Below are 23,430 nucleotides of genomic sequence, written 5' to 3' on the forward strand. Positions count from 1 at the left end.
GATGTTTTTAAAGCATTCGACTTAAACTATGACTTCATTTGCATAATTGTGTCCCTGAGGGTCTAGTGGCTAGGATTTGGCGCTTTCACCGCTGTGGCCCGGGTTCAATTTCCGGTCAGGGAAGTCAGATATAAAGTGTTAAATTCCTGATCAGGGAATTCAAGCTTTAACTTTTAATTCAAGCCAAACTGCAGATGTTTTTAATGTATTCGACTTAAACTATGACTTCATTTGCATAATTGTGTCCCTGATGGTCTAGTGGCTAGGATTTGGCGCTTTCACAAATGTGGCCCGGGTTCAATTTCCGGTCAGGGAAGTCAGATATAAAGTGTTAAATTCCTGGTCAGGGAATTCAAGCTTTGACTTTTAATTCAAGCCAAACTGCAGATGTTTTTAATGTATTCGACTTAAACTATGACTTCATTTGCATAATTGTGTCCCTGGTGGTCTAGTGGCTAGGATTTGGCGCTTTCACCGCCGCGGCCCGGGTTCAATTCCCGGTCAGGGAAATGAGATTTAGAGTTTGGAATTCCAGATCCAACTTTTAATTCAAGCCAAACTGCAGATGTTATGGAATTCCAGATCCAACTTTTAATTCAAGCCAAACTGCAGATGTTTTTAAAGTTTTCGACTTAAATTAAGACATCATTAGCATAATCATGTCCCTGATGGTCTAGTGGCTAGGATTCGGCTCTCTCACCGCCGCGGCCCGGGTTCAATTTCCGGTCAGGGAATTCAGATATAAAGTGTTAAATTCCTGGTCAGGGAATTCAAGCTCTAACTTTTAATTCAAGCCAAACTGCAGATTTTTTTAATGTATTCGACTTAAACTATGACTTCATTTGCATAATTGTGTCCCTGATGGTCTAGTGGCTAGGATTTGGCGCTTTCACCGCCGCGTCCCGGGTTCAATTTCCGGTCAGGGAAATGAGATTTAGAGTTTGGAATTCCAGATCCAACTTTTAATTCAAGCCAAACTGCAGATGTTATGGAATTCCAGATCCAACTTTTAATTCAAGCCAAACTGCAGATGTTTTCGACTTAAATTAAGACATCATTAGCATAATCATGTCCCTGATGGTCTAGTGGCTAGGATTCGGCGCTCTCACCGCCGCGGCCCGGGTTCAATTTCCGGTCAGGGAATTCAGATATAAAGTGTTAAATTCCTGGTCAGGGAATTCAAGCTCTAACTTTTAATTCAAGCCAAACTGCAGATTTTTTTAATGTATTCGACTTAAACTATGACTTCATTTGCATAATTGTGTCCCTGATGGTCTAGTGGCTAGGATTTGGCGCTTTCACCGCTGTGGCCCGGGTTCAATTTCCGGTCAGGGAAATCAGATATAAAGTGTTAAATTCCTAGTCAGGGAATTGAAGCTCTAAATTTTAATTCAAGCCAAACTACAGATGTTTTTAAAGCATTCGACTTAAACTATGACTCCATTTGCATAATTGTGTCCCTGATGGTCTAGTGGCTAGGATTTGGCGCTTTCACCGCTGTGGCCCGGGTTCAATTTCAGGTCAGGGAAGTCAGATATAAAGTGTTAAATTCCTGGTCAGGGAATTCAAGCTTTAACTTTTAATTCAAGCCAAACTGCAGATGTTTTTAATGTATTCGACTTAAACTATGACTTCATTTGCATAATTGTGTCCCTGGTGGTCTAGTGGCTAGGATTTGGCGCTTTCACCGCCGCGGCCCGGGTTCAAAAATGAGATTTAGAGTTTGGAATTCCAGATCCAACTTTTAATTCAAGCCAAACTGCAGATGTTATGGAATTCCAGATCCAACTTTTAATTCAAGCCAAACTGCAGATGTTTTTAAAGTTTTTGACTTAAACTATGACTTCATTTGCATAATCGTGTCCCTGATGGTCTAGTGGCTAGGATTCGGCGCTCTCACCGCCGCGGCCCGGGTTCAATTCCCGGTCAGGGAAATGAGATTTAGAGTTTGGAATTGCAGATCCAACTTTTAATTCAAGCCAAACTACAGATGTTTTTAAAGCATTCGACTTAAACTATGACTTCATTTGCATAATTGTGTCCCTGAGGGTCTAGTGGCTAGGATTTGGCGCTTTCACCGCTGTGGCCCGGGTTCAATTTCCGGTCAGGGAAGTCAGATATAAAGTGTTAAATTCCTGATCAGGGAATTCAAGCTTTAACTTTTAATTCAAGCCAAACTGCAGATGTTTTTAATGTATTCGACTTAAACTATGACTTCATTTGCATAATTGTGTCCCTGATGGTCTAGTGGCTAGGATTTGGCGCTTTCACAAATGTGGCCCGGGTTCAATTTCCGGTCAGGGAAGTCAGATATAAAGTGTTAAATTCCTGGTCAGGGAATTCAAGCTTTGACTTTTAATTCAAGCCAAACTGCAGATGTTTTTAATGTATTCGACTTAAACTATGACTTCATTTGCATAATTGTGTCCCTGGTGGTCTAGTGGCTAGGATTTGGCGCTTTCACCGCCGCGGCCCGGGTTCAATTCCCGGTCAGGGAAATGAGATTTAGAGTTTGGAATTCCAGATCCAACTTTTAATTCAAGCCAAACTGCAGATGTTATGGAATTCCAGATCCAACTTTTAATTCAAGCCAAACTGCAGATGTTTTTAAAGTTTTCGACTTAAATTAAGACATCATTAGCATAATCATGTCCCTGATGGTCTAGTGGCTAGGATTCGGCTCTCTCACCGCCGCGGCCCGGGTTCAATTTCCGGTCAGGGAATTCAGATATAAAGTGTTAAATTCCTGGTCAGGGAATTCAAGCTCTAACTTTTAATTCAAGCCAAACTGCAGATTTTTTTAATGTATTCGACTTAAACTATGACTTCATTTGCATAATTGTGTCCCTGATGGTCTAGTGGCTAGGATTTGGCGCTTTCACCGCTGTGGCCCGGGTTCAATTTCCGGTCAGGGAAATCAGATATAAAGTGTTAAATTCCTAGTCAGGGAATTGAAGCTCTAAATTTTAATTCAAGCCAAACTACAGATGTTTTTAAAGCATTCGACTTAAACTATGACTCCATTTGCATAATTGTGTCCCTGATGGTCTAGTGGCTAGGATTTGGCGCTTTCACCGCTGTGGCCCGGGTTCAATTTCAGGTCAGGGAAGTCAGATATAAAGTGTTAAATTCCTGTTCAGGGAATTCAAGCTTTAACTTTCAATTCAAGCCAAACTGCAGATGTTTTTAATGTATTCGACTTAAACTATGACTTCATTTGCATAATTGTGTCCCTGGTGGTCTAGTGGCTAGGATTTGGCGCTTTCACCGCCGCGGCCCGGGTTCAATTCCCGGTCAGGGAAATGAGATTTAGAGTTTGGAATTCCAGATCCAACTTTTAATTCAAGCCAAACTGCAGATGTTATGGAATTCCAGATCCAACTTTTAATTCAAGCCAAACTGCAGATGTTTTTAAAGTTTTCGACTTAAATTAAGACATCATTAGCATAATCATGTCCCTGATGGTCTAGTGGCTAGGATTCGGCGCTCTCACCGCCGCGGCCCGGGTTCAATTCCCGGTCAGGGAAATGAGATTTAGAGTTTGGAATTCCAGATCCAACTTTTAATTCAAGCCAAACTGCAGATGTTTTTAAAGTTTTTGACTTAAACTATGACTTCATTTGCATAATCGTGTCCCTGATGGTCTAGTGGCTAGGATTCGGCGCTCTCACCGCCGCGGCCCGGGTTCAATTCCCGGTCAGGGAAATGAGATTTAGAGTTTGGAATTCCAGATCCAACTTTTAATTCAAGCCAAACTGCAGATGTTTTTAAAGTTTTTGACTTAAACTATGACTTCATTTGCATAACCATGTCCCTGATGGTCTAGTGGCTAGGATTCGGCGCTCTCACCGCCGCGGCCCGGGTTCAATTCCCGGTCAGGGAAATGAGATTTAGAGTTTGGAATTGCAGATCCAACTTTTAATTCAAGCCAAACTACAGATGTTTTTAAAGCATTCGACTTAAACTATGACTTAATTTGCATAATTGTGTCCCTGAGGGTCTAGTGGCTAGGATTTGGCGCTTTCACCGCTGTGGCCCGGGTTCAATTTCCGGTCAGGGAAGTCAGATATAAAGTGTTAAATTCCTGGTCAGGGAATTCAAGCTTTAACTTTTAATTCAAGCCAAACTGCAGATGTTTTTAATGTATTCGACTTAAACTATGACTTCATTTGCATAATTGTGTCCCTGATGGTCTAGTGGCTAGGATTTGGCGCTTTCACAAATGTGGCCCGGGTTCAATTTCCGGTCAGGGAAGTCAGATATAAAGTGTTAAATTCCTGGTCAGGGAATTCAAGCTTTAACTTTTAATTCAAGCCAAACTGCAGATGTTTTTAATGTATTCGACTTAAACTATGACTTCATTTGCATAATTGTGTCCCTGATGGTCTAGTGGCTAGGATTTGGCGCTTTCACCGCTGCGGCCCGGGTTCAATTCCCGGTCAGGGAAATGAGATTTAGAGTTTGGAATTCCAGATCCAACTTTTAATTCAAGCCAAACTGCAGATGTTATGGAATTCCAGATCCAACTTTTAATTCAAGCCAAACTGCAGATGTTTTTAAAGTTTTTGACTTAAACTATGACTTAAATTGCATAATCATGTCCCTGATGGTCTAGTGGCTAGGATTCGGCGCTCTCACCGCCGCGGCCCGGGTTCAATTCGCGGTCAGGGAAATGAGATTTAGAGTTTGGAATTCCAGAACCAACTTTTAATTCAAGCCAAACTACAGATGTTTTCAAAGCATTCGACTTAAACTATGACTCCATTTGCATAATTGTGTCCCTGAGGGTCTAGTGGCTAGGATTTGGCGCTTTCACCGCTGTGGCCCGGGTTCAATTTCCGGTCAGGGAAGTCAGATATAAAGTGTTAAATTCCTGGTCAGGGAATTCAAGCTTTAACTTTTAATTCAAGCCAAACTGCAGATGTTTTTAATGTATTCGACTTAAACTATGACTTCATTTGCATAATTGTGTCCCTGATGGTCTAGTGGCTCGGATTTGGCTCTTTCACCGCCGCGGCCGGGGTTCAATTCCCGGTCAGGTAAATGAGATTTAGAGTTTGGAATTCCAGATCCAACTTTTAATTCAAGCCAAATTGCAGATGTTATGGAATTCCAGATCCAACTTTTAATTCAAGCCAAACTGCAGATTTTTTTAATGTATTCGACTTAAACTATGACTTCATTTGCATAATTGTGTCCCTGATGGTCTAGTGGCTAGGATTTGGCGCTTTCACCGCTGTGGCCCGGGTTCAATTTCCGGTCAGGGAAATCAGATATAAAGTGTTAAATTCCTAGTCAGGGAATTGAAGCTCTAAATTTTAATTCAAGCCAAACTACAGATGTTTTTAAAGCATTCGACTTAAACTATGACTCCATTTGCATAATTGTGTCCCTGATGGTCTAGTGGCTAGGATTTGGCGCTTTCACCGCTGTGGCCCGGGTTCAATTTCAGGTCAGGGAAGTCAGATATAAAGTGTTAAATTCCTGGTCAGGGAATTCAAGCTTTAACTTTTAATTCAAGCCAAACTGCAGATGTTTTTAATGTATTCGACTTAAACTATGACTTCATTTGCATAATTGTGTCCCTGGTGGTCTAGTGGCTAGGATTTGGCGCTTTCACCGCCGCGGCCCGGGTTCAAAAATGAGATTTAGAGTTTGGAATTCCAGATCCAACTTTTAATTCAAGCCAAACTGCAGATGTTTTTAAAGTTTTTGACTTAAACTATGACTTCATTTGCATAATCATGTCCCTGATGGTCTAGTGGCTAGGATTCGGCGCTCTCACCGCCGCGGCCCGGGTTCAATTCCCGGTCAGGGAAATGAGATTTAGAGTTTGGAATTCCAGATCCAACTTTTAATTCAAGCCAAACTGCAGATGTTATGGAATTCCAGATCCAACTTTTAATTCAAGCCAAACTGCAGATGTTTTTAAAGATTTTGACTTACACTATGACTTAATTTGCATAATCATGTCCCTGATGGTCTAGTGGCTAGGATTCGGCGCTCTCACCGCCGCGGCCCGGGTTCAATTCCCGGTCAGGGAAATGAGATTTAGAGTTTGGAATTCCAGATCCAACTTTTAATTCAAGCCAAACTGCAGATGTTTTTAAAGTTTTTGACTTAAACTATGACTTCATTTGCATAATCATGTCCCTGATGGTCTAGTGGCTAGGATTCGGCGCTCTCACCGCCGCGGCCTGGGTTCAATTCCCGGTCAGGGAAATGAGATTTAGAGTTTGGAATTCCAGATCCAACTTTTAATTCAAGCCAAACTGCAGATGTTATGGAATTCCAGATCCAACTTTTAATTCAAGCCAAACTGCAGATGTTTTTAAAGATTTTGACTTAAACTATGACTTAATTTGCATAATCATGTCCCTGATGGTCTAGTGGCTAGGATTCGGCGCTCTCACCGCCGCGGCCTGGGTTCAATTCCCGGTCAGGGAAATGAGATTTAGAGTTTGGAATTGCAGATCCAACTTTTAATTCAAGCCAAACTACAGATGTTTTTAAAGCATTCGACTTAAACTATGACTTCATTTGCATAATTGTGTCCCTGATGGTCTAGTGGCTCTGATTTGGCTCTTTCACCGCCGCGGCCCGGGTTCAATTCCCGGTCAGGGAAATGAGATTTAGAGTTTGGAATTCCAGATCTAACTTTTAATTCAAGCCAAACTGCAGATGTTATGGAATTCCAGATCCAACTTTTAATTCAAGCCAAACTGCAGATGTTTTTAAAGTTTTCGACTTAAATTAAGACATCATTAGCATAATCATGTCCCTGATGGTCTAGTGGCTAGGATTCGGCGCTCTCACCGCCGCGGCCCGGGTTCAATTTCCGGTCAGGGAATTCAGATATAAAGTGTTAAATTCCTGGTCAGGGAATTCAAGCTCTAACTTTTAATTCAAGCCAAACTGCAGATTTTTTTAATGTATTCGACTTAAACTATGACTTCATTTGCATAATTGTGTCCCTGATGGTCTAGTGGCTAGGATTTGGCGCTTTCACCGCTGTGGCCCGGGTTCAATTTCCGGTCAGTGAAATCAGATATAAAGTGTTAAATTCCTAGTCAGGGAATTGAAGCTCTAAATTTTAATTCAAGCCAAACTACAGATGTTTTTAAAGCATTCGACTTAAACTATGACTCAATTTGCATAATTGTGTCCCTGATGGTCTAGTGGCTAGGATTTGGCGCTTTCACCGCTGTGGCCCGGGTTCAATTTCAGGTCAGGGAAGTCAGATATAAAGTGTTAAATTCCTGGTCAGGGAATTCAAGCTTTAACTTTTAATTCAAGCCAAACTGCAGATGTTTTTAATGTATTCGACTTAAACTATGACTTCATTTGCATAATTGTGTCCCTGGTGGTCTAGTGGCTAGGATTTGGCGCTTTCACCGCCGCGGCCCGGGTTCAAAAATGAGATTTAGAGTTTGGAATTCCAGATCCAACTTTTAATTCAAGCCAAACTGCAGATGTTTTTAAAGTTTTTGACTTAAACTATGACTTCATTTGCATAATCATGTCCCTGATGGTCTAGTGGCTAGGATTCGGCGCTCTCACCGCCGCGGCCTGGGTTCAATTCCCGGTCAGGGAAATGAGATTTAGAGTTTGGAATTCCAGATCCAACTTTTAATTCAAGCCAAACTGCAGATGTTATGGAATTCCAGATCCAACTTTTAATTCAAGCCAAACTGCAGATGTTTTTAAAGATTTTGACTTAAACTATGACTTAATTTGCATAATCATGTCCCTGATGGTCTAGTGGCTAGGATTCGGCGCTCTCACCGCCGCGGCCCGGGTTCAATTCCCGGTCAGGGAAATGAGATTTAGAGTTTGGAATTCCAGATCCAACTTTTAATTCAAGCCAAACTGCAGATGTTATGGAATTCCAGATCCAACTTTTAATTCAAGCCAAACTGCAGATGTTTTTAAAGATTTTGACTTAAACTATGACTTAATTTGCATAATCATGTCCCTGATGGTCTAGTGGCTAGGATTCGGCGCTCTCACCGCCGCGGCCTGGGTTCAATTCCCGGTCAGGGAAATGAGATTTAGAGTTTGGAATTGCAGATCCAACTTTTAATTCAAGCCAAATTGCAGATGTTATAGAATTCCAGATCCAACTTTTAATTCAATCCAAACTGCAGATGTTTTTAAAGTTTTCGACTTAAATTAAGACTTCATTAGCATAATTGTGTCCCTGATGGTCTAGTGGCTAGGATTTGGCGCTTTCACCGCTGTGGCCCGGGTTCAATTTCCGGTCAGGGAAATCAGATATAAAGTGTTAAATTCCTAGTCAGGGAATTGAAGCTCTAAATTTTAATTCAAGCCAAACTACAGATGTTTTTAAAGCATTCGACTTAAACTATGACTCAATTTGCATAATTGTGTCCCTGATGGTCTAGTGGCTAGGATTTGGCGCTTTCACCGCTGTGGCCCGGGTTCAATTTCAGGTCAGGGAAGTCAGATATAAAGTGTTAAATTCCTGGTCAGGGAATTCAAGCTTTAACTTTTAATTCAAGCCAAACTGCAGATGTTTTTAATGTATTCGACTTAAACTATGACTTCATTTGCATAATTGTGTCCCTGGTGGTCTAGTGGCTAGGATTTGGCGCTTTCACCGCCGCGGCCCGGGTTCAAAAATGAGATTTAGAGTTTGGAATTCCAGATCCAACTTTTAATTCAAGCCAAACTGCAGATGTTTTTAAAGTTTTTGACTTAAACTATGACTTCATTTGCATAATCATGTCCCTGATGGTCTAGTGGCTAGGATTCGGCGCTCTCACCGCCGCGGCCCGGGTTCAATTCCCGGTCAGGGAAATGAGATTTAGAGTTTGGAGTTGCAGATCCAACTTTTAATTCAAGCCAAACTACAGATGTTTTTAAAGCATTCGACTTAAACTATGACTTCATTTGCATAATTGTGTCCCTGATGGTCTAGTGGCTCGGATTTGGCTCTTTCACCGCCGCGGCCCGGGTTCAATTCCCGGTCAGGGAAATGAGATTTAGAGTTTGGAATTCCAGATCTAACTTTTAATTCAAGCCAAACTGCAGATGTTATGGAATTCCAGATCCAACTTTTAATTCAAGCCAAACTGCAGATGTTTTTAATGTATTCGACTTAAACTATGACTTCATTTGCATAATTGTGTCCCTGATGGTCTAGTGGCTAGGATTTGGCGCTTTCACCGCCGCGGCCCGGGTTCAATTCCCGGTCAGGGAAATGAGATTTAGAGTTTGGAATTCCAGATCCAACTTTTAATTCAAGCCAAACTGCAGATGTTATGGAATTCCAGATCCAACTTTTAATTCAAGCCAAACTGCAGATGTTTTTAAAGTTTTTGACTTAAACTATGACTTAAATTGCATAATCATGTCCCTGATGGTCTAGTGGCTAGGATTCGGCGCTCTCACCGCCGCGGCCCGGGTTCAATTCCCGGTCAGGGAAATGAGATTTAGAGTTTGGAATTCCAGAACCAACTTTTAATTCAAGCCAAACTACAGATGTTTTCAAAGCATTCGACTTAAACTATGACTCCATTTGCATAATTGTGTCCCTGAGGGTCTAGTGGCTAGGATTTGGCGCTTTCACCGCTGTGGCCCGGGTTCAATTTCCGGTCAGGGAAGTCAGATATAAAGTGTTAAATTCCTGGTCAGGGAATTCAAGCTTTAACTTTTAATTCAAGCCAAACTGCAGATGTTTTTAATGTATTCGACTTAAACTATGACTTCATTTGCATAATTGTGTCCCTGATGGTCTAGTGGCTCGGATTTGGCTCTTTCACCGCCGCGGCCGGGGTTCAATTCCCGGTCAGGGAAATGAGATTTAGAGTTTGGAATTCCAGATCCAACTTTTAATTCAAGCCAAATTGCAGATGTTATGGAATTCCAGATCCAACTTTTAATTCAAGCCAAACTGCAGATTTTTTTAATGTATTCGACTTAAACTATGACTTCATTTGCATAATTGTGTCCCTGATGGTCTAGTGGCTAGGATTTGGCGCTTTCACCGCTGTGGCCCGGGTTCAATTTCCGGTCAGGGAAATCAGATATAAAGTGTTAAATTCCTAGTCAGGGAATTGAAGCTCTAAATTTTAATTCAAGCCAAACTACAGATGTTTTTAAAGCATTCGACTTAAACTATGACTCCATTTGCATAATTGTGTCCCTGATGGTCTAGTGGCTAGGATTTGGCGCTTTCACCGCTGTGGCCCGGGTTCAATTTCAGGTCAGGGAAGTCAGATATAAAGTGTTAAATTCCTGGTCAGGGAATTCAAGCTTTAACTTTTAATTCAAGCCAAACTGCAGATGTTTTTAATGTATTCGACTTAAACTATGACTTCATTTGCATAATTGTGTCCCTGGTGGTCTAGTGGCTAGGATTTGGCGCTTTCACCGCCGCGGCCCGGGTTCAAAAATGAGATTTAGAGTTTGGAATTCCAGATCCAACTTTTAATTCAAGCCAAACTGCAGATGTTTTTAAAGTTTTTGACTTAAACTATGACTTCATTTGCATAATCATGTCCCTGATGGTCTAGTGGCTAGGATTCGGCGCTCTCACCGCCGCGGCCTGGGTTCAATTCCCGGTCAGGGAAATGAGATTTAGAGTTTGGAATTCCAGATCCAACTTTTAATTCAAGCCAAACTGCAGATGTTATGGAATTCCAGATCCAACTTTTAATTCAAGCCAAACTGCAGATGTTTTTAAAGATTTTGACTTAAACTATGACTTAATTTGCATAATCATGTCCCTGATGGTCTAGTGGCTAGGATTCGGCGCTCTCACCGCCGCGGCCCGGGTTCAATTCCCGGTCAGGGAAATGAGATTTAGAGTTTGGAATTCCAGATCCAACTTTTAATTCAAGCCAAACTGCAGATGTTTTTAAAGTTTTTGACTTAAACTATGACTTCATTTGCATAATCATGTCCCTGATGGTCTAGTGGCTAGGATTCGGCGCTCTCACCGCCGCGGCCTGGGTTCAATTCCCGGTCAGGGAAATGAGATTTAGAGTTTGGAATTCCAGATCCAACTTTTAATTCAAGCCAAACTGCAGATGTTATGGAATTCCAGATCCAACTTTTAATTCAAGCCAAACTGCAGATGTTTTTAAAGATTTTGACTTAAACTATGACTTAATTTGCATAATCATGTCCCTGATGGTCTAGTGGCTAGGATTCGGCGCTCTCACCGCCGCGGCCTGGGTTCAATTCCCGGTCAGGGAAATGAGATTTAGAGTTTGGAATTGCAGATCCAACTTTTAATTCAAGCCAAACTACAGATGTTTTTAAAGCATTCGACTTAAACTATGACTTCATTTGCATAATTGTGTCCCTGATGGTCTAGTGGCTCTGATTTGGCTCTTTCACCGCCGCGGCCCGGGTTCAATTCCCGGTCAGGGAAATGAGATTTAGAGTTTGGAATTCCAGATCTAACTTTTAATTCAAGCCAAACTGCAGATGTTATGGAATTCCAGATCCAACTTTTAATTCAAGCCAAACTGCAGATGTTTTTAAAGTTTTCGACTTAAATTAAGACATCATTAGCATAATCATGTCCCTGATGGTCTAGTGGCTAGGATTCGGCGCTCTCACCGCCGCGGCCCGGGTTCAATTTCCGGTCAGGGAATTCAGATATAAAGTGTTAAATTCCTGGTCAGGGAATTCAAGCTCTAACTTTTAATTCAAGCCAAACTGCAGATTTTTTTAATGTATTCGACTTAAACTATGACTTCATTTGCATAATTGTGTCCCTGATGGTCTAGTGGCTAGGATTTGGCGCTTTCACCGCTGTGGCCCGGGTTCAATTTCCGGTCAGGGAAATCAGATATAAAGTGTTAAATTCCTAGTCAGGGAATTGAAGCTCTAAATTTTAATTCAAGCCAAACTACAGATGTTTTTAAAGCATTCGACTTAAACTATGACTCAATTTGCATAATTGTGTCCCTGATGGTCTAGTGGCTAGGATTTGGCGCTTTCACCGCTGTGGCCCGGGTTCAATTTCAGGTCAGGGAAGTCAGATATAAAGTGTTAAATTCCTGGTCAGGGAATTCAAGCTTTAACTTTTAATTCAAGCCAAACTGCAGATGTTTTTAATGTATTCGACTTAAACTATGACTTCATTTGCATAATTGTGTCCCTGGTGGTCTAGTGGCTAGGATTTGGCGCTTTCACCGCCGCGGCCCGGGTTCAAAAATGAGATTTAGAGTTTGGAATTCCAGATCCAACTTTTAATTCAAGCCAAACTGCAGATGTTTTTAAAGTTTTTGACTTAAACTATGACTTCATTTGCATAATCATGTCCCTGATGGTCTAGTGGCTAGGATTCGGCGCTCTCACCGCCGCGGCCTGGGTTCAATTCCCGGTCAGGGAAATGAGATTTAGAGTTTGGAATTCCAGATCCAACTTTTAATTCAAGCCAAACTGCAGATGTTATGGAATTCCAGATCCAACTTTTAATTCAAGCCAAACTGCAGATGTTTTTAAAGATTTTGACTTAAACTATGACTTAATTTGCATAATCATGTCCCTGATGGTCTAGTGGCTAGGATTCGGCGCTCTCACCGCCGCGGCCCGGGTTCAATTCCCGGTCAGGGAAATGAGATTTAGAGTTTGGAATTCCAGATCCAACTTTTAATTCAAGCCAAACTGCAGATGTTATGGAATTCCAGATCCAACTTTTAATTCAAGCCAAACTGCAGATGTTTTTAAAGATTTTGACTTAAACTATGACTTAATTTGCATAATCATGTCCCTGATGGTCTAGTGGCTAGGATTCGGCGCTCTCACCGCCGCGGCCTGGGTTCAATTCCCGGTCAGGGAAATGAGATTTAGAGTTTGGAATTGCAGATCCAACTTTTAATTCAAGCCAAACTACAGATGTTTTTAAAGCATTCGACTTAAACTATGACTTCATTTGCATAATTGTGTCCCTGATGGTCTAGTGGCTCTGATTTGGCTCTTTCACCGCCGCGGCCCGGGTTCAATTCCCGGTCAGGGAAATGAGATTTAGAGTTTGGAATTCCAGATCTAACTTTTAATTCAAGCCAAACTGCAGATGTTATGGAATTCCAGATCCAACTTTTAATTCAAGCCAAACTGCAGATGTTTTTAAAGTTTTCGACTTAAATTAAGACATCATTAGCATAATCATGTCCCTGATGGTCTAGTGGCTAGGATTCGGCGCTCTCACCGCCGCGGCCCGGGTTCAATTTCCGGTCAGGGAATTCAGATATAAAGTGTTAAATTCCTGGTCAGGGAATTCAAGCTCTAACTTTTAATTCAAGCCAAACTGCAGATTTTTTTAATGTATTCGACTTAAACTATGACTTCATTTGCATAATTGTGTCCCTGATGGTCTAGTGGCTAGGATTTGGCGCTTTCACCGCTGTGGCCCGGGTTCAATTTCCGGTCAGGGAAATCAGATATAAAGTGTTAAATTCCTAGTCAGGGAATTGAAGCTCTAAATTTTAATTCAAGCCAAACTACAGATGTTTTTAAAGCATTCGACTTAAACTATGACTCAATTTGCATAATTGTGTCCCTGATGGTCTAGTGGCTAGGATTTGGCGCTTTCACCGCTGTGGCCCGGGTTCAATTTCAGGTCAGGGAAGTCAGATATAAAGTGTTAAATTCCTGGTCAGGGAATTCAAGCTTTAACTTTTAATTCAAGCCAAACTGCAGATGTTTTTAATGTATTCGACTTAAACTATGACTTCATTTGCATAATTGTGTCCCTGGTGGTCTAGTGGCTAGGATTTGGCGCTTTCACCGCCGCGGCCCGGGTTCAAAAATGAGATTTAGAGTTTGGAATTCCAGATCCAACTTTTAATTCAAGCCAAACTGCAGATGTTTTTAAAGTTTTTGACTTAAACTATGACTTCATTTGCATAATCATGTCCCTGATGGTCTAGTGGCTAGGATTCGGCGCTCTCACCGCCGCGGCCTGGGTTCAATTCCCGGTCAGGGAAATGAGATTTAGAGTTTGGAATTCCAGATCCAACTTTTAATTCAAGCCAAACTGCAGATGTTATGGAATTCCAGATCCAACTTTTAATTCAAGCCAAACTGCAGATGTTTTTAAAGATTTTGACTTAAACTATGACTTAATTTGCATAATCATGTCCCTGATGGTCTAGTGGCTAAGATTCGGCGCTCTCACCGCCGCGGCCCGGGTTCAATTCCCGGTCAGGGAAATGAGATTTAGAGTTTGGAATTCCAGATCCAACTTTTAATTCAAGCCAAACTGCAGATGTTTTTAAAGCATTCGACTTAAACTATGACTTCATTTGCATAATTATGTCCCTGATGGTCTAGTGGCTAGGATTTGGCGCTTTCACAAATGTGGCCCGGGTTCAATTTCCGGTCAGGGAAGTCAGATATAAAGTGTTAAATTCCTGGTCAGGGAATTCAAGCTTTAACTTTTAATTCAAGCCAAACTGCAGATGTTTTTAATGTATTCGACTTAAACTATGACTTCATTTGCATAATTGTGTCCCTGATGGTCTAGTGGCTAGGATTTGGCGCTTTCACCGCCGTGGCCCGGGTTCAATTCCCGGTCAGGGAAATGAGATTTAGAGTTTGGAATTCCAGATCCAACTTTTAATTCAAGCCAAATTGCAGATGTTATGGAATTCCAGATCCAACTTTTAATTCAAGCCAAACTGCAGATGTTTTTAAAGTTTTCGACTTAAATTAAGACTTCATTAGCATAATCATGTCCCTGATGGTCTAGTGGCTAGGATTCGGCGCTCTCACCGCCGCGGCCCGGGTTCAATTCCCGGTCAGGGAAATGAGATTTAGAGTTTGGAATTCCAGATCCAACTTTTAATTCAAGCCAAACTGCAGATGTTTTTAAAGTTTTTGACTTAAACTATGACTTAATTTGCATAATCGTGTCCCTGATGGTCTAGTGGCTAGGATTCGGAGCTCTCACCGCCGCGGCCCGGGTTCAATTCCCGGTCAGGGAAATGAGATTTAGAGTTTGGAATTGTAGATCCAACTTTTAATTCAAGCCAAACTACAGATGTTTTTAAAGCATTCGACTTAAACTATGACTTCATTTGCATAATTGTGTCCCTGAGGGTCTAGTGGCTAGGATTTGGCGCTTTCACCGCTGTGGCCCGGGTTCAATTTCCGGTCAGGGAAGTCAGATATAAAGTGTTAAATTCCTGGTCAGGGAATTCAAGCTTTAACTTTTAATTCAAGCCAAACTGCAGATGTTTTTAATGTATTCGACTTAAACTATGACTTCATTTGCATAATTGTGTCCCTGATGGTCTAGTGGCTAGGATTTGGCGCTTTCACCGCCGTGGCCCGGGTTCAATTCCCGGTCAGGGAAATGAGATTTAGAGTTTGGAATTCCAGATCCAACTTTTAATTCAAGCCAAACTGCAGATGTTTTTAAAGTTTTTGACTTAAACTATGACTTAATTTGCATAATCGTGTCCCTGATGGTCTAGTGGCTAGGATTCGGCGCTCTCACCGCCGCGGCCCGGGTTCAATTCCCGGTCAGGGAAATGAGATTTAGAGTTTGGAATTGTAGATCCAACTTTTAATTCAAGCCAAACTACAGATGTTTTTAAAGCATTCGACTTAAACTATGACTTCATTTGCATAATTGTGTCCCTGAGGGTCTAGTGGCTAGGATTTGGCGCTTTCACCGCTGTGGCCAGGGTTCAATTTCCGGTCAGGGAAGTCAGATATAAAGTGTTAAATTCCTGGTCAGGGAATTCCAGCTTTAACTTTTAATTCAAGCCAAACTGCAGATGTTTTTAAAGTATTCGACTTAAACTATGACTTCATTTGCATAATTGTGTCCCTGATGTTCTAGTGGCTAGGATTTGGCGCTTTCACCGTCGCGGCCCGGGTTCAATTTCCGGTCAGGGAAGTCAGATATAAAGTGTTAAATTCCTGGTCAGGGAATTCAAGCTTTAACTTTTAATTCAAGCCAAACTGCAGATGTTTTTAATGTATTCGACTTAAACTATGACTTCATTTGCATAATTGTGTCCCTGATGGTCTAGTGGCTAGGATTTGGCGCTGTCACAGCTGTGGCCCGGGTTCAATTTCCGGTCAGGGAAATCAGATATAAAGTGTTAAATTCCTAGTCAGGGAATTGAAGCTCTAAATTTTAATTCAAGCCAAACTACAGATGTTTTTAAAGCATTCGACTTAAATTAAGACATCATTAGCATAATCATGTCCCTGATGGTCTAGTGGCTAGGATTCGGCGCTCTCACCGCCGCGGCCCGGGTTCAATTTCCGGTCAGGGAATTCAGATATAAAGTGTTAAATTCCTGGTCAGGGAATTCAAGCTCTAACTTTTAATTCAAGCCAAACTGCAGATGTTTTTAAAGTTTTTGACTTAAACTATGACTTCATTTGCATAATCATGTCCCTGATGGTCTAGTGGCTAGGATTCGGCGCTCTCACCGCCGCGGCCCGGGTTCAATTCCCGGTCAGGGAAATGAGATTTAGAGTTTGGAATTGCAGATCCAACTTTTAATTCAAGCCAAACTACAGATGTTTTTAAAGCATTCGACTTAAACTATGACTTCATTTGCATAATTGTGTCCCTGATGGTCTAGTGGCTCGGATTTGGCGCTTTCACCGCTGTGGCCCGGGTTCAATTTCCGGTCAGGGAAATCAGATATAAAGTGTTAAATTCCTAGTCAGGGAATTGAAGCTCTAAATTTTAATTCAAGCCAAACTACAGTGTTTTTAAAGTATTCGACTTAAACTATGACTTCATTTGCATAATTGTGTCCCTGAGGGTCTAGTGGCTAGGATTTGGCGCTTTCACCGCTGTGGCCCGGGTTCAATTTCCGGTCAGGGAAGTCAGATATAAAGTGTTAAATTCCTGGTCAGGGAATTCAAGCTTTAACTTTTAATTCAAGCCAAACTGCAGATGTTTTTAATGTATTCGACTTAAACTATGACTTCATTTGCATAATTGTGTCCCTGATGGTCTAGTGGCTAGGATTTGGCGCTTTCACCGCTGTGGCCCGGGTTCAATTTCCGGTCAGGGAAGTCAGATATAAAGTGTTAAATTCCTGGTCAGGGAATTCAAGCTTTAACTTTTAATTCAAGCCAAACTGCAGATGTTTTTAATGTATTCGACTTAAACTATGACTTAATTTGCATAATTGTGTCCCTGATGGTCTAGTGGCTAGGATTTGGCGCTTTCACCGCTGTGGCCCGGGTTCAATTTCCGGTCAGGGAAATGAGATTTGGAGTTTGGAATTCCAGATCCAACTTTTAATTCAAGCCAAACTGCAGATGTTTTTAAAGTATTCGACTTAAACTATGACTTCATTTGCATAATTGTGTCCCTGAGGGTCTAGTGGCTAGGATTTGGCGCTTTCACCGCTGTGGCCAGGGTTCAATTTCCGGTCAGGGAAGTCAGATATAAAGTGTTAAATTCCTGGTCAGGGAATTCAAGCTTTAACTTTTAATTCAAGCCAAACTGCAGATGTTTTTAATGTATTCGACTTAAACTATGACTTCATTTGCATAATTGTGTCCCTGATGGTCTAGTGGCTAGGATTTGGCGCTTTCACCGCTGTGGCCCGGGTTCAATTTCCGGTCAGGGAAATCAGATATAAAGTGTTAAATTCCTAGTCAGGGAATTGAAGCTCTAAATTTTAATTCAAGCCAAACTACAGTGTTTTTAAAGTATTCGACTTAAACTATGACTTCATTTGCATAATTGTGTCCCTGAGGGTCTAGTGGCTAGGATTTGGCGCTGTCACAGCTGTGGCCCGGGTTCAATTTCCGGTCAGGGAAATCAGATATAAAGTGTTAAATTCCTAGTCAGGGAATTGAAGCTCTAAATTTCAATTCAAGCCAAACTACAGATGTTTTTAAAGCATTCGACTTAAACTATGACTCCATTTGCATAATTGTGTCCCTGATGGTCTAGTGGCTAGGATTTGGCGCTTTCACCGCTGTGGCCCGGGTTCAATTTCCGGTCAGGGAAGTCAGATATAAAGTGTTAAATTCCTGGTCAGGGAATTCAAGCTTTAACTTTTAATTCAAGCCAAACTGCAGATGTTTTTAATGTATTCGACTTAAACTATGACTTCATTTGCATAATTGTGTCCCTGATGGTCTAGTGGCTCGGATTTGGCTCTTTCACCGCCGCGGCCGGGGTTCAATTCCCGGTCAGGGAAATGAGATTTAGAGTTTGGAATTCCAGATCCAACTTTTAATTCAAGCCAAATTGCAGATGTTATGGAATTCCAGATCCAACTTTTAATTCAAGCCAAACTGCAGATGTTTTTAAAGTTTTCGACTTAAATTAAGACTTCATTAGCATAATCATGTCCCTGATGGTCTAGTGGCTAGGATTCTAAATCTCTCACCGCCGCGGCCCGGGTTCAATTCCCGGTCGGGGAAATTAGATATAAAGTGTTAAATTCCTAGTCAGGGAATTGAAGCTCTAAATTTTAATTCAAGCCAAACTACAGATGTTTTTAAAGCATTCGAGATAAACTTTGACTTCATTTGCATAATTATGTCCCTGATGGTCTAGTGGCTAGGATTTGGCGCTTTCACAAATGTGGCCCGGGTTCAATTTCCGGTCAGGGAAGTCAGATATAAAGTGTTAAATTCCTGGTCAGGGAATTCAAGCTTTAACTTTTAATTCAAGCCAAACTGCAGATGTTTTTAATGTATTCGACTTAAACTATGACTTCATTTGCATAATTGTGTCCCTGATGGTCTAGTGGCTAGGATTTGGCGCTTTCACCCCCGCGGCCCGGGTTCAATTCCCGGTCACGGAAATGAGATTTAGAGTTTGGAATTCCAGATCCAACTTTTAATTCAAGCCAAATTGCAGATGTTATGGAATTCCAGATCCAACTTTTAATTCAAGCCAAACTGCAGATGTTTTTAAAGTTTTCGACTTAAATTAAGACTTCATTAGCATAATCATTTTCCCTGATGGTCTAGTGGCTAGGATTCGGCGCTCTCACCGCCGCGGCCCGGGTTCAATTCCCGGTCAGGGAAATGAGATTTAGAGTTTGGAATTCCAGATCCAACTTTTAATTCAAGCCAAACTGCAGATGTTTTTAAAGTTTTTGACTTAAACTATGACTTCATTTGCATAATCGTGTCCCTGATGGTCTAGTGGCTAGGATTCGGCGCTCTCACCGCCGCGGCCCGGGTTCAATTCCCGGTCAGGGAAATGGGATTTAGAGTTTGGAATTCCAGATCCAACTTTTAATTCAAGCCAAACTGCAGATGTTTTTAAAGTTTTTGACTTAAACTATGACTTCATTTGCATAATCATGTCCCTGATGGTCTAGTGGCTAGGATTCGGCGCTCTCACCGCCGCGGCCCGGGTTCAATTCCCGGTCAGGGAAATGAGATTTAGAGTTTGGAATTGCAGATCCAACTTTTAATTCAAGCCAAACTACAGATGTTTTTAAAGCATTCGACTTAAACTATGACTTCATTTGCATAATTGTGTCCCTGATGGTCTAGTGGCTCGGATTTGGCTCTTTCACCGCCGCGGCCCGGGTTCAATTCCCGGTCAGGGAAATGAGATTTAGAGTTTGGAATTCCAGATCTAACTTTTAATTCAAGCCAAACTGCAGATGTTATGGAATTCCAGATCCAACTTTTAATTCAAGCCAAACTGCAGATGTTTTTAATGTATTCGACTTAAACTATGACTTCATTTGCATAATTGTGTCCCTGATGGTCTAGTGGCTAGGATTTGGCGCTTTCACCGCCGCGGCCCGGGTTCAATTCCCGGTCAGGGAAATGAGATTTAGAGTTTGGAATTCCAGATCCAACTTTTAATTCAAGCCAAACTGCAGATGTTATGGAATTCCAGATCCAACTTTTAATTCAAGCCAAACTGCAGATGTTTTTAAAGTTTTTGACTTAAACTATGACTTAAATTGCATAATCATGTCCCTTATGGTCTAGTGGCTAGGATTCGGCGCTCTCACCGCCGCGGCCCGGGTTCAATTCCCGGTCAGGGAAATGAGATTTAGAGTTTGGAATTCCAGAACCAACTTTTAATTCAAGCCAAATTACAGATGTTTTCAAAGCATTCGACTTAAACTATGACTCCATTTGCATAATTGTGTCCCTGAGGGTCTAGTGGCTAGGATTTGGCGCTTTCACCGCTGTGGCCCGGGTTCAATTTCCGGTCAGGGAAGTCAGATATAAAGTGTTAAATTCCTGGTCAGGGAATTCAAGCTTTAACTTTTAATTCAAGCCAAACTGCAGATGTTTTTAATGTATTCGACTTAAACTATGACTTCATTTGCATAATTGTGTCCCTGATGGTCTAGTGGCTAGGATTTGGCGCTTTCACCGCTGTGGCCCGGGTTCAATTTCCGGTCAGGGAAGTCAGATATAAAGTGTTAAATTCCTGGTCAGGGAATTCAAGCTTTAACTTTTAATTCAAGCCAAACTGCAGATGTTTTTAATGTATTCGACTTAAACTATGACTTCATTTGCATAATTGTGTCCCTGATGGTCTAGTGGCTAGGATTTGGCGCTGTCACAGCTGTGGCCCGGGTTCAATTCCCGGTCAGGGAAATGAGATTTAGAGTTTGGAATTCCAGATCCAACTTTTAATTCAAGCCAAACTGCAGATGTTTTTAAAGTTTTTGACTTAAACTATGACTTAATTTGCATAATCGTGTCCCTGATGGTCTAGTGGCTAGGATTCGGAGCTCTCACCGCCGCGGCCCGGGTTCAATTCCCGGTCAGGGAAATGAGATTTAGAGTTTGGAATTGTAGATCCAACTTTTAATTCAAGCCAAACTACAGATGTTTTTAAAGCATTCGACTTAAACTATGACTTCATTTGCATAATTGTGTCCCTGAGGGTCTAGTGGCTAGGATTTGGCGCTTTCACCGCTGTGGCCCGGGTTCAATTTCCGGTCAGGGAAGTCAGATATAAAGTGTTAAATTCCTGGTCAGGGAATTCAAGCTTTAACTTTTAATTCAAGCCAAACTGCAGATGTTTTTAATGTATTCGACTTAAACTATGACTTCATTTGCATAATTGTGTCCCTGATGGTCTAGTGGCTAGGATTTGGCGCTTTCACCGCCGTGCCCGGGTTCAATTCCCGGTCAGGGAAATGAGATTTAGAGTTTGGAATTCCAGATCCAACTTTTAATTCAAGCCAAACTGCAGATGTTTTTAAAGTTTTTGACTTAAACTATGACTTAATTTGCATAATCGTGTCCCTGATGGTCTAGTGGCTAGGATTCGGCGCTCTCACTGCCGCGGCCCGGGTTCAATTCCCGGTCAGGGAAATGAGATTTAGAGTTTGGAATTGTAGATCCAACTTTTAATTCAAGCCAAACTACAGATATTTTTAAAGCATTCGACTTAAACTATGACTTCATTTGCATAATTGTGTCCCTGAGGGTCTAGTGGCTAGGATTTGGCGCTTTCACCGCTGTGGCCAGGGTTCAATTTCCGGTCAGGGAAGTCAGATATAAAGTGTTAAATTCCTGGTCAGGGAATTCCAGCTTTAACTTTTAATTCAAGCCAAACTGCAGATGTTTTTAAAGTATTCGACTTAAACTATGACTTCATTTGCATAATTGTGTCCCTGATGTTCTAGTGGCTAGGATTTGGCGCTTTCACCGTTGCGGCCCGGGTTCAATTTCCGGTCAGGGAAGTCAGATATAAAGTGTTAAATTCCTGGTCAGGGAATTCAAGCTTTAACTTTTAATTCAAGCCAAACTGCAGATGTTTTTAATGTATTCGACTTAAACTATGACTTCATTTGCATAATTGTGTCCCTGATGGTCTAGTGGCTAGGATTTGGCGCTGTCACAGCTGTGGCCCGGGTTCAATTTCCGGTCAGGGAAATCAGATATAAAGTGTTAAATTCCTAGTCAGGGAATTGAAGCTCTAAATTTTAATTCAAGCCAAACTACAGATGTTTTTAAAGCATTCGACTTAAACTATGACTCCATTTGCATAATTGTGTCCCTGATGGTCTAGTGGCTAGGATTTGGCGCTTTCACCGCTGTGGCCCGGGTTCAATTTCCGGTCAGGGAAGTCAGATATAAAGTGTTAAATTCCTGGTCAGGGAATTCAAGCTTTAACTTTTAATTCAAGCCAAACTGCAGATGTTTTTAATGTATTCGACTTAAACTATGACTTCATTTGCATAATTGTGTCCCTGATGGTCTAGTGGCTCGGATTTGGCTCTTTCACCGCCGCGGCCGGGGTTCAATTCCCGGTCAGGGAAATGAGATTTAGAGTTTGGAATTCCAGATCCAACTTTTAATTCAAGCCAAATTGCAGATGTTATGGAATTCCAGATCCAACTTTTAATTCAAGCCAAACTGCAGATGTTTTTAAAGTTTTCGACTTAAATTAAGACTTCATTAGCATAATCATGTCCCTGATGGTCTAGTGGCTCGGATTCTAAATCTCTCACCGCCGCGGCCCGGGTTCAATTCCCGGTCGGGGAAATTAGATATAAAGTGTTAAGTTCCTAGTCAGGGAATTGAAGCTCTAAATTTTAATTCAAGCCAAACTACAGATGTTTTTAAAGCATTCGAGATAAACTTTGACTTCATTTGCATAATTATGTCCCTGATGGTCTAGTGGCTAGGATTTGGCGCTTTCACAAATGTGGCCCGGGTTCAATTTCCGGTCAGGGAAGTCAGATATAAAGTGTTAAATTCCTGGTCAGGGAATTCAAGCTTTAACTTTTAATTCAAGCCAAACTGCAGATGTTTTTAATGTATTCGACTTAAACTATGACTTCATTTGCATAATTGTGTCCCTGATGGTCTAGTGGCTAGGATTTGGCGCTTTCACCGCCGCGGCCCGGGTTCAATTCCCGGTCACGGAAATGAGATTTAGAGTTTGGAATTCCAGATCCAACTTTTAATTCAAGCCAAATTGCAGATGTTATGGAATTCCAGATCCAACTTTTAATTCAATCCAAACTGCAGATGTTTTTAAAGTTTTCGACTTAAATTAAGACTTCATTAGCATAATCATGTCCCTGATGGTCTAGTGGCTAGGATTCGGCGCTCTCACCGCCGCGGCCCGGGTTCAATTCCCGGTCAGGGAAATGAGATTTAGAGTTTGGAATTCCAGATCCAACTTTTAATTCAAGCCAAACTGCAGATGTTTTTAAAGTTTTTGACTTAAACTATGACTTCATTTGCATAATCGTGTCCCTGATGGTCTAGTGGCTAGGATTCGGCGCTCTCACCGCCGCGGCCCGGGTTCAATTCCCGGTCAGGGAAATGAGATTTAGAGTTTGGAATTCCAGATCCAACTTTTAATTCAAGCCAAACTGCAGATGTTTTTAAAGTTTTTGACTTAAACTATGACTTCATTTGCATAATCATGTCCCTGATGGTCTAGTGGCTAGGATTCGGCGCTCTCACCGCCGCGGCCCGGGTTCAATTCCCGGTCAGGGAAATGAG

At 41.6% G+C, this 23,430-nt stretch overlaps 44 non-coding genes across 44 annotated transcripts; all 44 read left to right on the top strand.

The window, feature by feature from the left end:
- Positions 1–437: 437 nt before the first annotated feature.
- Positions 438–509, top strand: trnae-uuc (transfer RNA glutamic acid (anticodon UUC)). The gene has a single exon. It is a non-coding gene; the product is annotated as a tRNA-Glu (tRNA).
- Positions 510–855: 346 nt separating this feature from the next.
- On the top strand, positions 856–927 carry trnae-uuc (transfer RNA glutamic acid (anticodon UUC)). The gene has a single exon. It is a non-coding gene; the product is annotated as a tRNA-Glu (tRNA).
- Positions 928–1,264: 337 nt separating this feature from the next.
- trnae-uuc (transfer RNA glutamic acid (anticodon UUC)) lies at positions 1,265–1,336 on the top strand. The gene has a single exon. It is a non-coding gene; the product is annotated as a tRNA-Glu (tRNA).
- Positions 1,337–1,862: 526 nt separating this feature from the next.
- trnae-cuc (transfer RNA glutamic acid (anticodon CUC)) lies at positions 1,863–1,934 on the top strand. Its single transcript has one exon. It is a non-coding gene; the product is annotated as a tRNA-Glu (tRNA).
- Positions 1,935–2,426: 492 nt separating this feature from the next.
- trnae-uuc (transfer RNA glutamic acid (anticodon UUC)) lies at positions 2,427–2,498 on the top strand. The gene has a single exon. It is a non-coding gene; the product is annotated as a tRNA-Glu (tRNA).
- A 346-nt stretch (positions 2,499–2,844) lies between these two features.
- trnae-uuc (transfer RNA glutamic acid (anticodon UUC)) lies at positions 2,845–2,916 on the top strand. The gene has a single exon. It is a non-coding gene; the product is annotated as a tRNA-Glu (tRNA).
- A 314-nt stretch (positions 2,917–3,230) lies between these two features.
- Positions 3,231–3,302, top strand: trnae-uuc (transfer RNA glutamic acid (anticodon UUC)). The gene has a single exon. It is a non-coding gene; the product is annotated as a tRNA-Glu (tRNA).
- A 153-nt stretch (positions 3,303–3,455) lies between these two features.
- trnae-cuc (transfer RNA glutamic acid (anticodon CUC)) lies at positions 3,456–3,527 on the top strand. Its single transcript has one exon. It is a non-coding gene; the product is annotated as a tRNA-Glu (tRNA).
- Positions 3,528–3,633: 106 nt separating this feature from the next.
- trnae-cuc (transfer RNA glutamic acid (anticodon CUC)) lies at positions 3,634–3,705 on the top strand. Its single transcript has one exon. It is a non-coding gene; the product is annotated as a tRNA-Glu (tRNA).
- A 106-nt stretch (positions 3,706–3,811) lies between these two features.
- On the top strand, positions 3,812–3,883 carry trnae-cuc (transfer RNA glutamic acid (anticodon CUC)). The gene has a single exon. It is a non-coding gene; the product is annotated as a tRNA-Glu (tRNA).
- A 492-nt stretch (positions 3,884–4,375) lies between these two features.
- Positions 4,376–4,447, top strand: trnae-uuc (transfer RNA glutamic acid (anticodon UUC)). Its single transcript has one exon. It is a non-coding gene; the product is annotated as a tRNA-Glu (tRNA).
- A 749-nt stretch (positions 4,448–5,196) lies between these two features.
- Positions 5,197–5,268, top strand: trnae-uuc (transfer RNA glutamic acid (anticodon UUC)). The gene has a single exon. It is a non-coding gene; the product is annotated as a tRNA-Glu (tRNA).
- A 479-nt stretch (positions 5,269–5,747) lies between these two features.
- trnae-cuc (transfer RNA glutamic acid (anticodon CUC)) lies at positions 5,748–5,819 on the top strand. The gene has a single exon. It is a non-coding gene; the product is annotated as a tRNA-Glu (tRNA).
- Positions 5,820–5,972: 153 nt separating this feature from the next.
- Positions 5,973–6,044, top strand: trnae-cuc (transfer RNA glutamic acid (anticodon CUC)). Its single transcript has one exon. It is a non-coding gene; the product is annotated as a tRNA-Glu (tRNA).
- A 1,703-nt stretch (positions 6,045–7,747) lies between these two features.
- Positions 7,748–7,819, top strand: trnae-cuc (transfer RNA glutamic acid (anticodon CUC)). The gene has a single exon. It is a non-coding gene; the product is annotated as a tRNA-Glu (tRNA).
- Positions 7,820–8,197: 378 nt separating this feature from the next.
- On the top strand, positions 8,198–8,269 carry trnae-uuc (transfer RNA glutamic acid (anticodon UUC)). The gene has a single exon. It is a non-coding gene; the product is annotated as a tRNA-Glu (tRNA).
- Positions 8,270–8,748: 479 nt separating this feature from the next.
- trnae-cuc (transfer RNA glutamic acid (anticodon CUC)) lies at positions 8,749–8,820 on the top strand. The gene has a single exon. It is a non-coding gene; the product is annotated as a tRNA-Glu (tRNA).
- Positions 8,821–9,151: 331 nt separating this feature from the next.
- On the top strand, positions 9,152–9,223 carry trnae-uuc (transfer RNA glutamic acid (anticodon UUC)). The gene has a single exon. It is a non-coding gene; the product is annotated as a tRNA-Glu (tRNA).
- A 153-nt stretch (positions 9,224–9,376) lies between these two features.
- On the top strand, positions 9,377–9,448 carry trnae-cuc (transfer RNA glutamic acid (anticodon CUC)). The gene has a single exon. It is a non-coding gene; the product is annotated as a tRNA-Glu (tRNA).
- A 524-nt stretch (positions 9,449–9,972) lies between these two features.
- Positions 9,973–10,044, top strand: trnae-uuc (transfer RNA glutamic acid (anticodon UUC)). Its single transcript has one exon. It is a non-coding gene; the product is annotated as a tRNA-Glu (tRNA).
- Positions 10,045–10,748: 704 nt separating this feature from the next.
- On the top strand, positions 10,749–10,820 carry trnae-cuc (transfer RNA glutamic acid (anticodon CUC)). The gene has a single exon. It is a non-coding gene; the product is annotated as a tRNA-Glu (tRNA).
- Positions 10,821–11,747: 927 nt separating this feature from the next.
- On the top strand, positions 11,748–11,819 carry trnae-uuc (transfer RNA glutamic acid (anticodon UUC)). The gene has a single exon. It is a non-coding gene; the product is annotated as a tRNA-Glu (tRNA).
- A 704-nt stretch (positions 11,820–12,523) lies between these two features.
- trnae-cuc (transfer RNA glutamic acid (anticodon CUC)) lies at positions 12,524–12,595 on the top strand. Its single transcript has one exon. It is a non-coding gene; the product is annotated as a tRNA-Glu (tRNA).
- A 749-nt stretch (positions 12,596–13,344) lies between these two features.
- trnae-uuc (transfer RNA glutamic acid (anticodon UUC)) lies at positions 13,345–13,416 on the top strand. Its single transcript has one exon. It is a non-coding gene; the product is annotated as a tRNA-Glu (tRNA).
- Positions 13,417–14,491: 1,075 nt separating this feature from the next.
- trnae-uuc (transfer RNA glutamic acid (anticodon UUC)) lies at positions 14,492–14,563 on the top strand. Its single transcript has one exon. It is a non-coding gene; the product is annotated as a tRNA-Glu (tRNA).
- A 153-nt stretch (positions 14,564–14,716) lies between these two features.
- trnae-cuc (transfer RNA glutamic acid (anticodon CUC)) lies at positions 14,717–14,788 on the top strand. The gene has a single exon. It is a non-coding gene; the product is annotated as a tRNA-Glu (tRNA).
- A 477-nt stretch (positions 14,789–15,265) lies between these two features.
- trnae-uuc (transfer RNA glutamic acid (anticodon UUC)) lies at positions 15,266–15,337 on the top strand. Its single transcript has one exon. It is a non-coding gene; the product is annotated as a tRNA-Glu (tRNA).
- Positions 15,338–15,443: 106 nt separating this feature from the next.
- On the top strand, positions 15,444–15,515 carry trnae-cuc (transfer RNA glutamic acid (anticodon CUC)). The gene has a single exon. It is a non-coding gene; the product is annotated as a tRNA-Glu (tRNA).
- Positions 15,516–16,393: 878 nt separating this feature from the next.
- Positions 16,394–16,465, top strand: trnae-cuc (transfer RNA glutamic acid (anticodon CUC)). The gene has a single exon. It is a non-coding gene; the product is annotated as a tRNA-Glu (tRNA).
- Positions 16,466–16,956: 491 nt separating this feature from the next.
- Positions 16,957–17,028, top strand: trnae-uuc (transfer RNA glutamic acid (anticodon UUC)). Its single transcript has one exon. It is a non-coding gene; the product is annotated as a tRNA-Glu (tRNA).
- Positions 17,029–17,149: 121 nt separating this feature from the next.
- trnae-uuc (transfer RNA glutamic acid (anticodon UUC)) lies at positions 17,150–17,221 on the top strand. The gene has a single exon. It is a non-coding gene; the product is annotated as a tRNA-Glu (tRNA).
- A 299-nt stretch (positions 17,222–17,520) lies between these two features.
- trnae-uuc (transfer RNA glutamic acid (anticodon UUC)) lies at positions 17,521–17,592 on the top strand. The gene has a single exon. It is a non-coding gene; the product is annotated as a tRNA-Glu (tRNA).
- A 313-nt stretch (positions 17,593–17,905) lies between these two features.
- trnae-uuc (transfer RNA glutamic acid (anticodon UUC)) lies at positions 17,906–17,977 on the top strand. Its single transcript has one exon. It is a non-coding gene; the product is annotated as a tRNA-Glu (tRNA).
- A 959-nt stretch (positions 17,978–18,936) lies between these two features.
- On the top strand, positions 18,937–19,008 carry trnae-cuc (transfer RNA glutamic acid (anticodon CUC)). Its single transcript has one exon. It is a non-coding gene; the product is annotated as a tRNA-Glu (tRNA).
- Positions 19,009–19,114: 106 nt separating this feature from the next.
- On the top strand, positions 19,115–19,186 carry trnae-cuc (transfer RNA glutamic acid (anticodon CUC)). The gene has a single exon. It is a non-coding gene; the product is annotated as a tRNA-Glu (tRNA).
- Positions 19,187–19,292: 106 nt separating this feature from the next.
- On the top strand, positions 19,293–19,364 carry trnae-cuc (transfer RNA glutamic acid (anticodon CUC)). Its single transcript has one exon. It is a non-coding gene; the product is annotated as a tRNA-Glu (tRNA).
- Positions 19,365–19,695: 331 nt separating this feature from the next.
- On the top strand, positions 19,696–19,767 carry trnae-uuc (transfer RNA glutamic acid (anticodon UUC)). Its single transcript has one exon. It is a non-coding gene; the product is annotated as a tRNA-Glu (tRNA).
- A 524-nt stretch (positions 19,768–20,291) lies between these two features.
- Positions 20,292–20,363, top strand: trnae-uuc (transfer RNA glutamic acid (anticodon UUC)). Its single transcript has one exon. It is a non-coding gene; the product is annotated as a tRNA-Glu (tRNA).
- Positions 20,364–21,033: 670 nt separating this feature from the next.
- Positions 21,034–21,104, top strand: trnae-uuc (transfer RNA glutamic acid (anticodon UUC)). The gene has a single exon. It is a non-coding gene; the product is annotated as a tRNA-Glu (tRNA).
- An 863-nt stretch (positions 21,105–21,967) lies between these two features.
- trnae-uuc (transfer RNA glutamic acid (anticodon UUC)) lies at positions 21,968–22,039 on the top strand. The gene has a single exon. It is a non-coding gene; the product is annotated as a tRNA-Glu (tRNA).
- Positions 22,040–22,772: 733 nt separating this feature from the next.
- trnae-uuc (transfer RNA glutamic acid (anticodon UUC)) lies at positions 22,773–22,844 on the top strand. The gene has a single exon. It is a non-coding gene; the product is annotated as a tRNA-Glu (tRNA).
- A 153-nt stretch (positions 22,845–22,997) lies between these two features.
- trnae-cuc (transfer RNA glutamic acid (anticodon CUC)) lies at positions 22,998–23,069 on the top strand. Its single transcript has one exon. It is a non-coding gene; the product is annotated as a tRNA-Glu (tRNA).
- Positions 23,070–23,175: 106 nt separating this feature from the next.
- On the top strand, positions 23,176–23,247 carry trnae-cuc (transfer RNA glutamic acid (anticodon CUC)). Its single transcript has one exon. It is a non-coding gene; the product is annotated as a tRNA-Glu (tRNA).
- A 106-nt stretch (positions 23,248–23,353) lies between these two features.
- On the top strand, positions 23,354–23,425 carry trnae-cuc (transfer RNA glutamic acid (anticodon CUC)). The gene has a single exon. It is a non-coding gene; the product is annotated as a tRNA-Glu (tRNA).
- The last annotated feature ends 5 nt before the right edge of the window (positions 23,426–23,430 follow it).

The sequence above is a fragment of the Gasterosteus aculeatus genome, chromosome 4 (genome assembly GCF_964276395.1).
Source record: "Gasterosteus aculeatus chromosome 4, fGasAcu3.hap1.1, whole genome shotgun sequence".
Taxonomy (NCBI): domain Eukaryota; kingdom Metazoa; phylum Chordata; class Actinopteri; order Perciformes; family Gasterosteidae; genus Gasterosteus; species Gasterosteus aculeatus.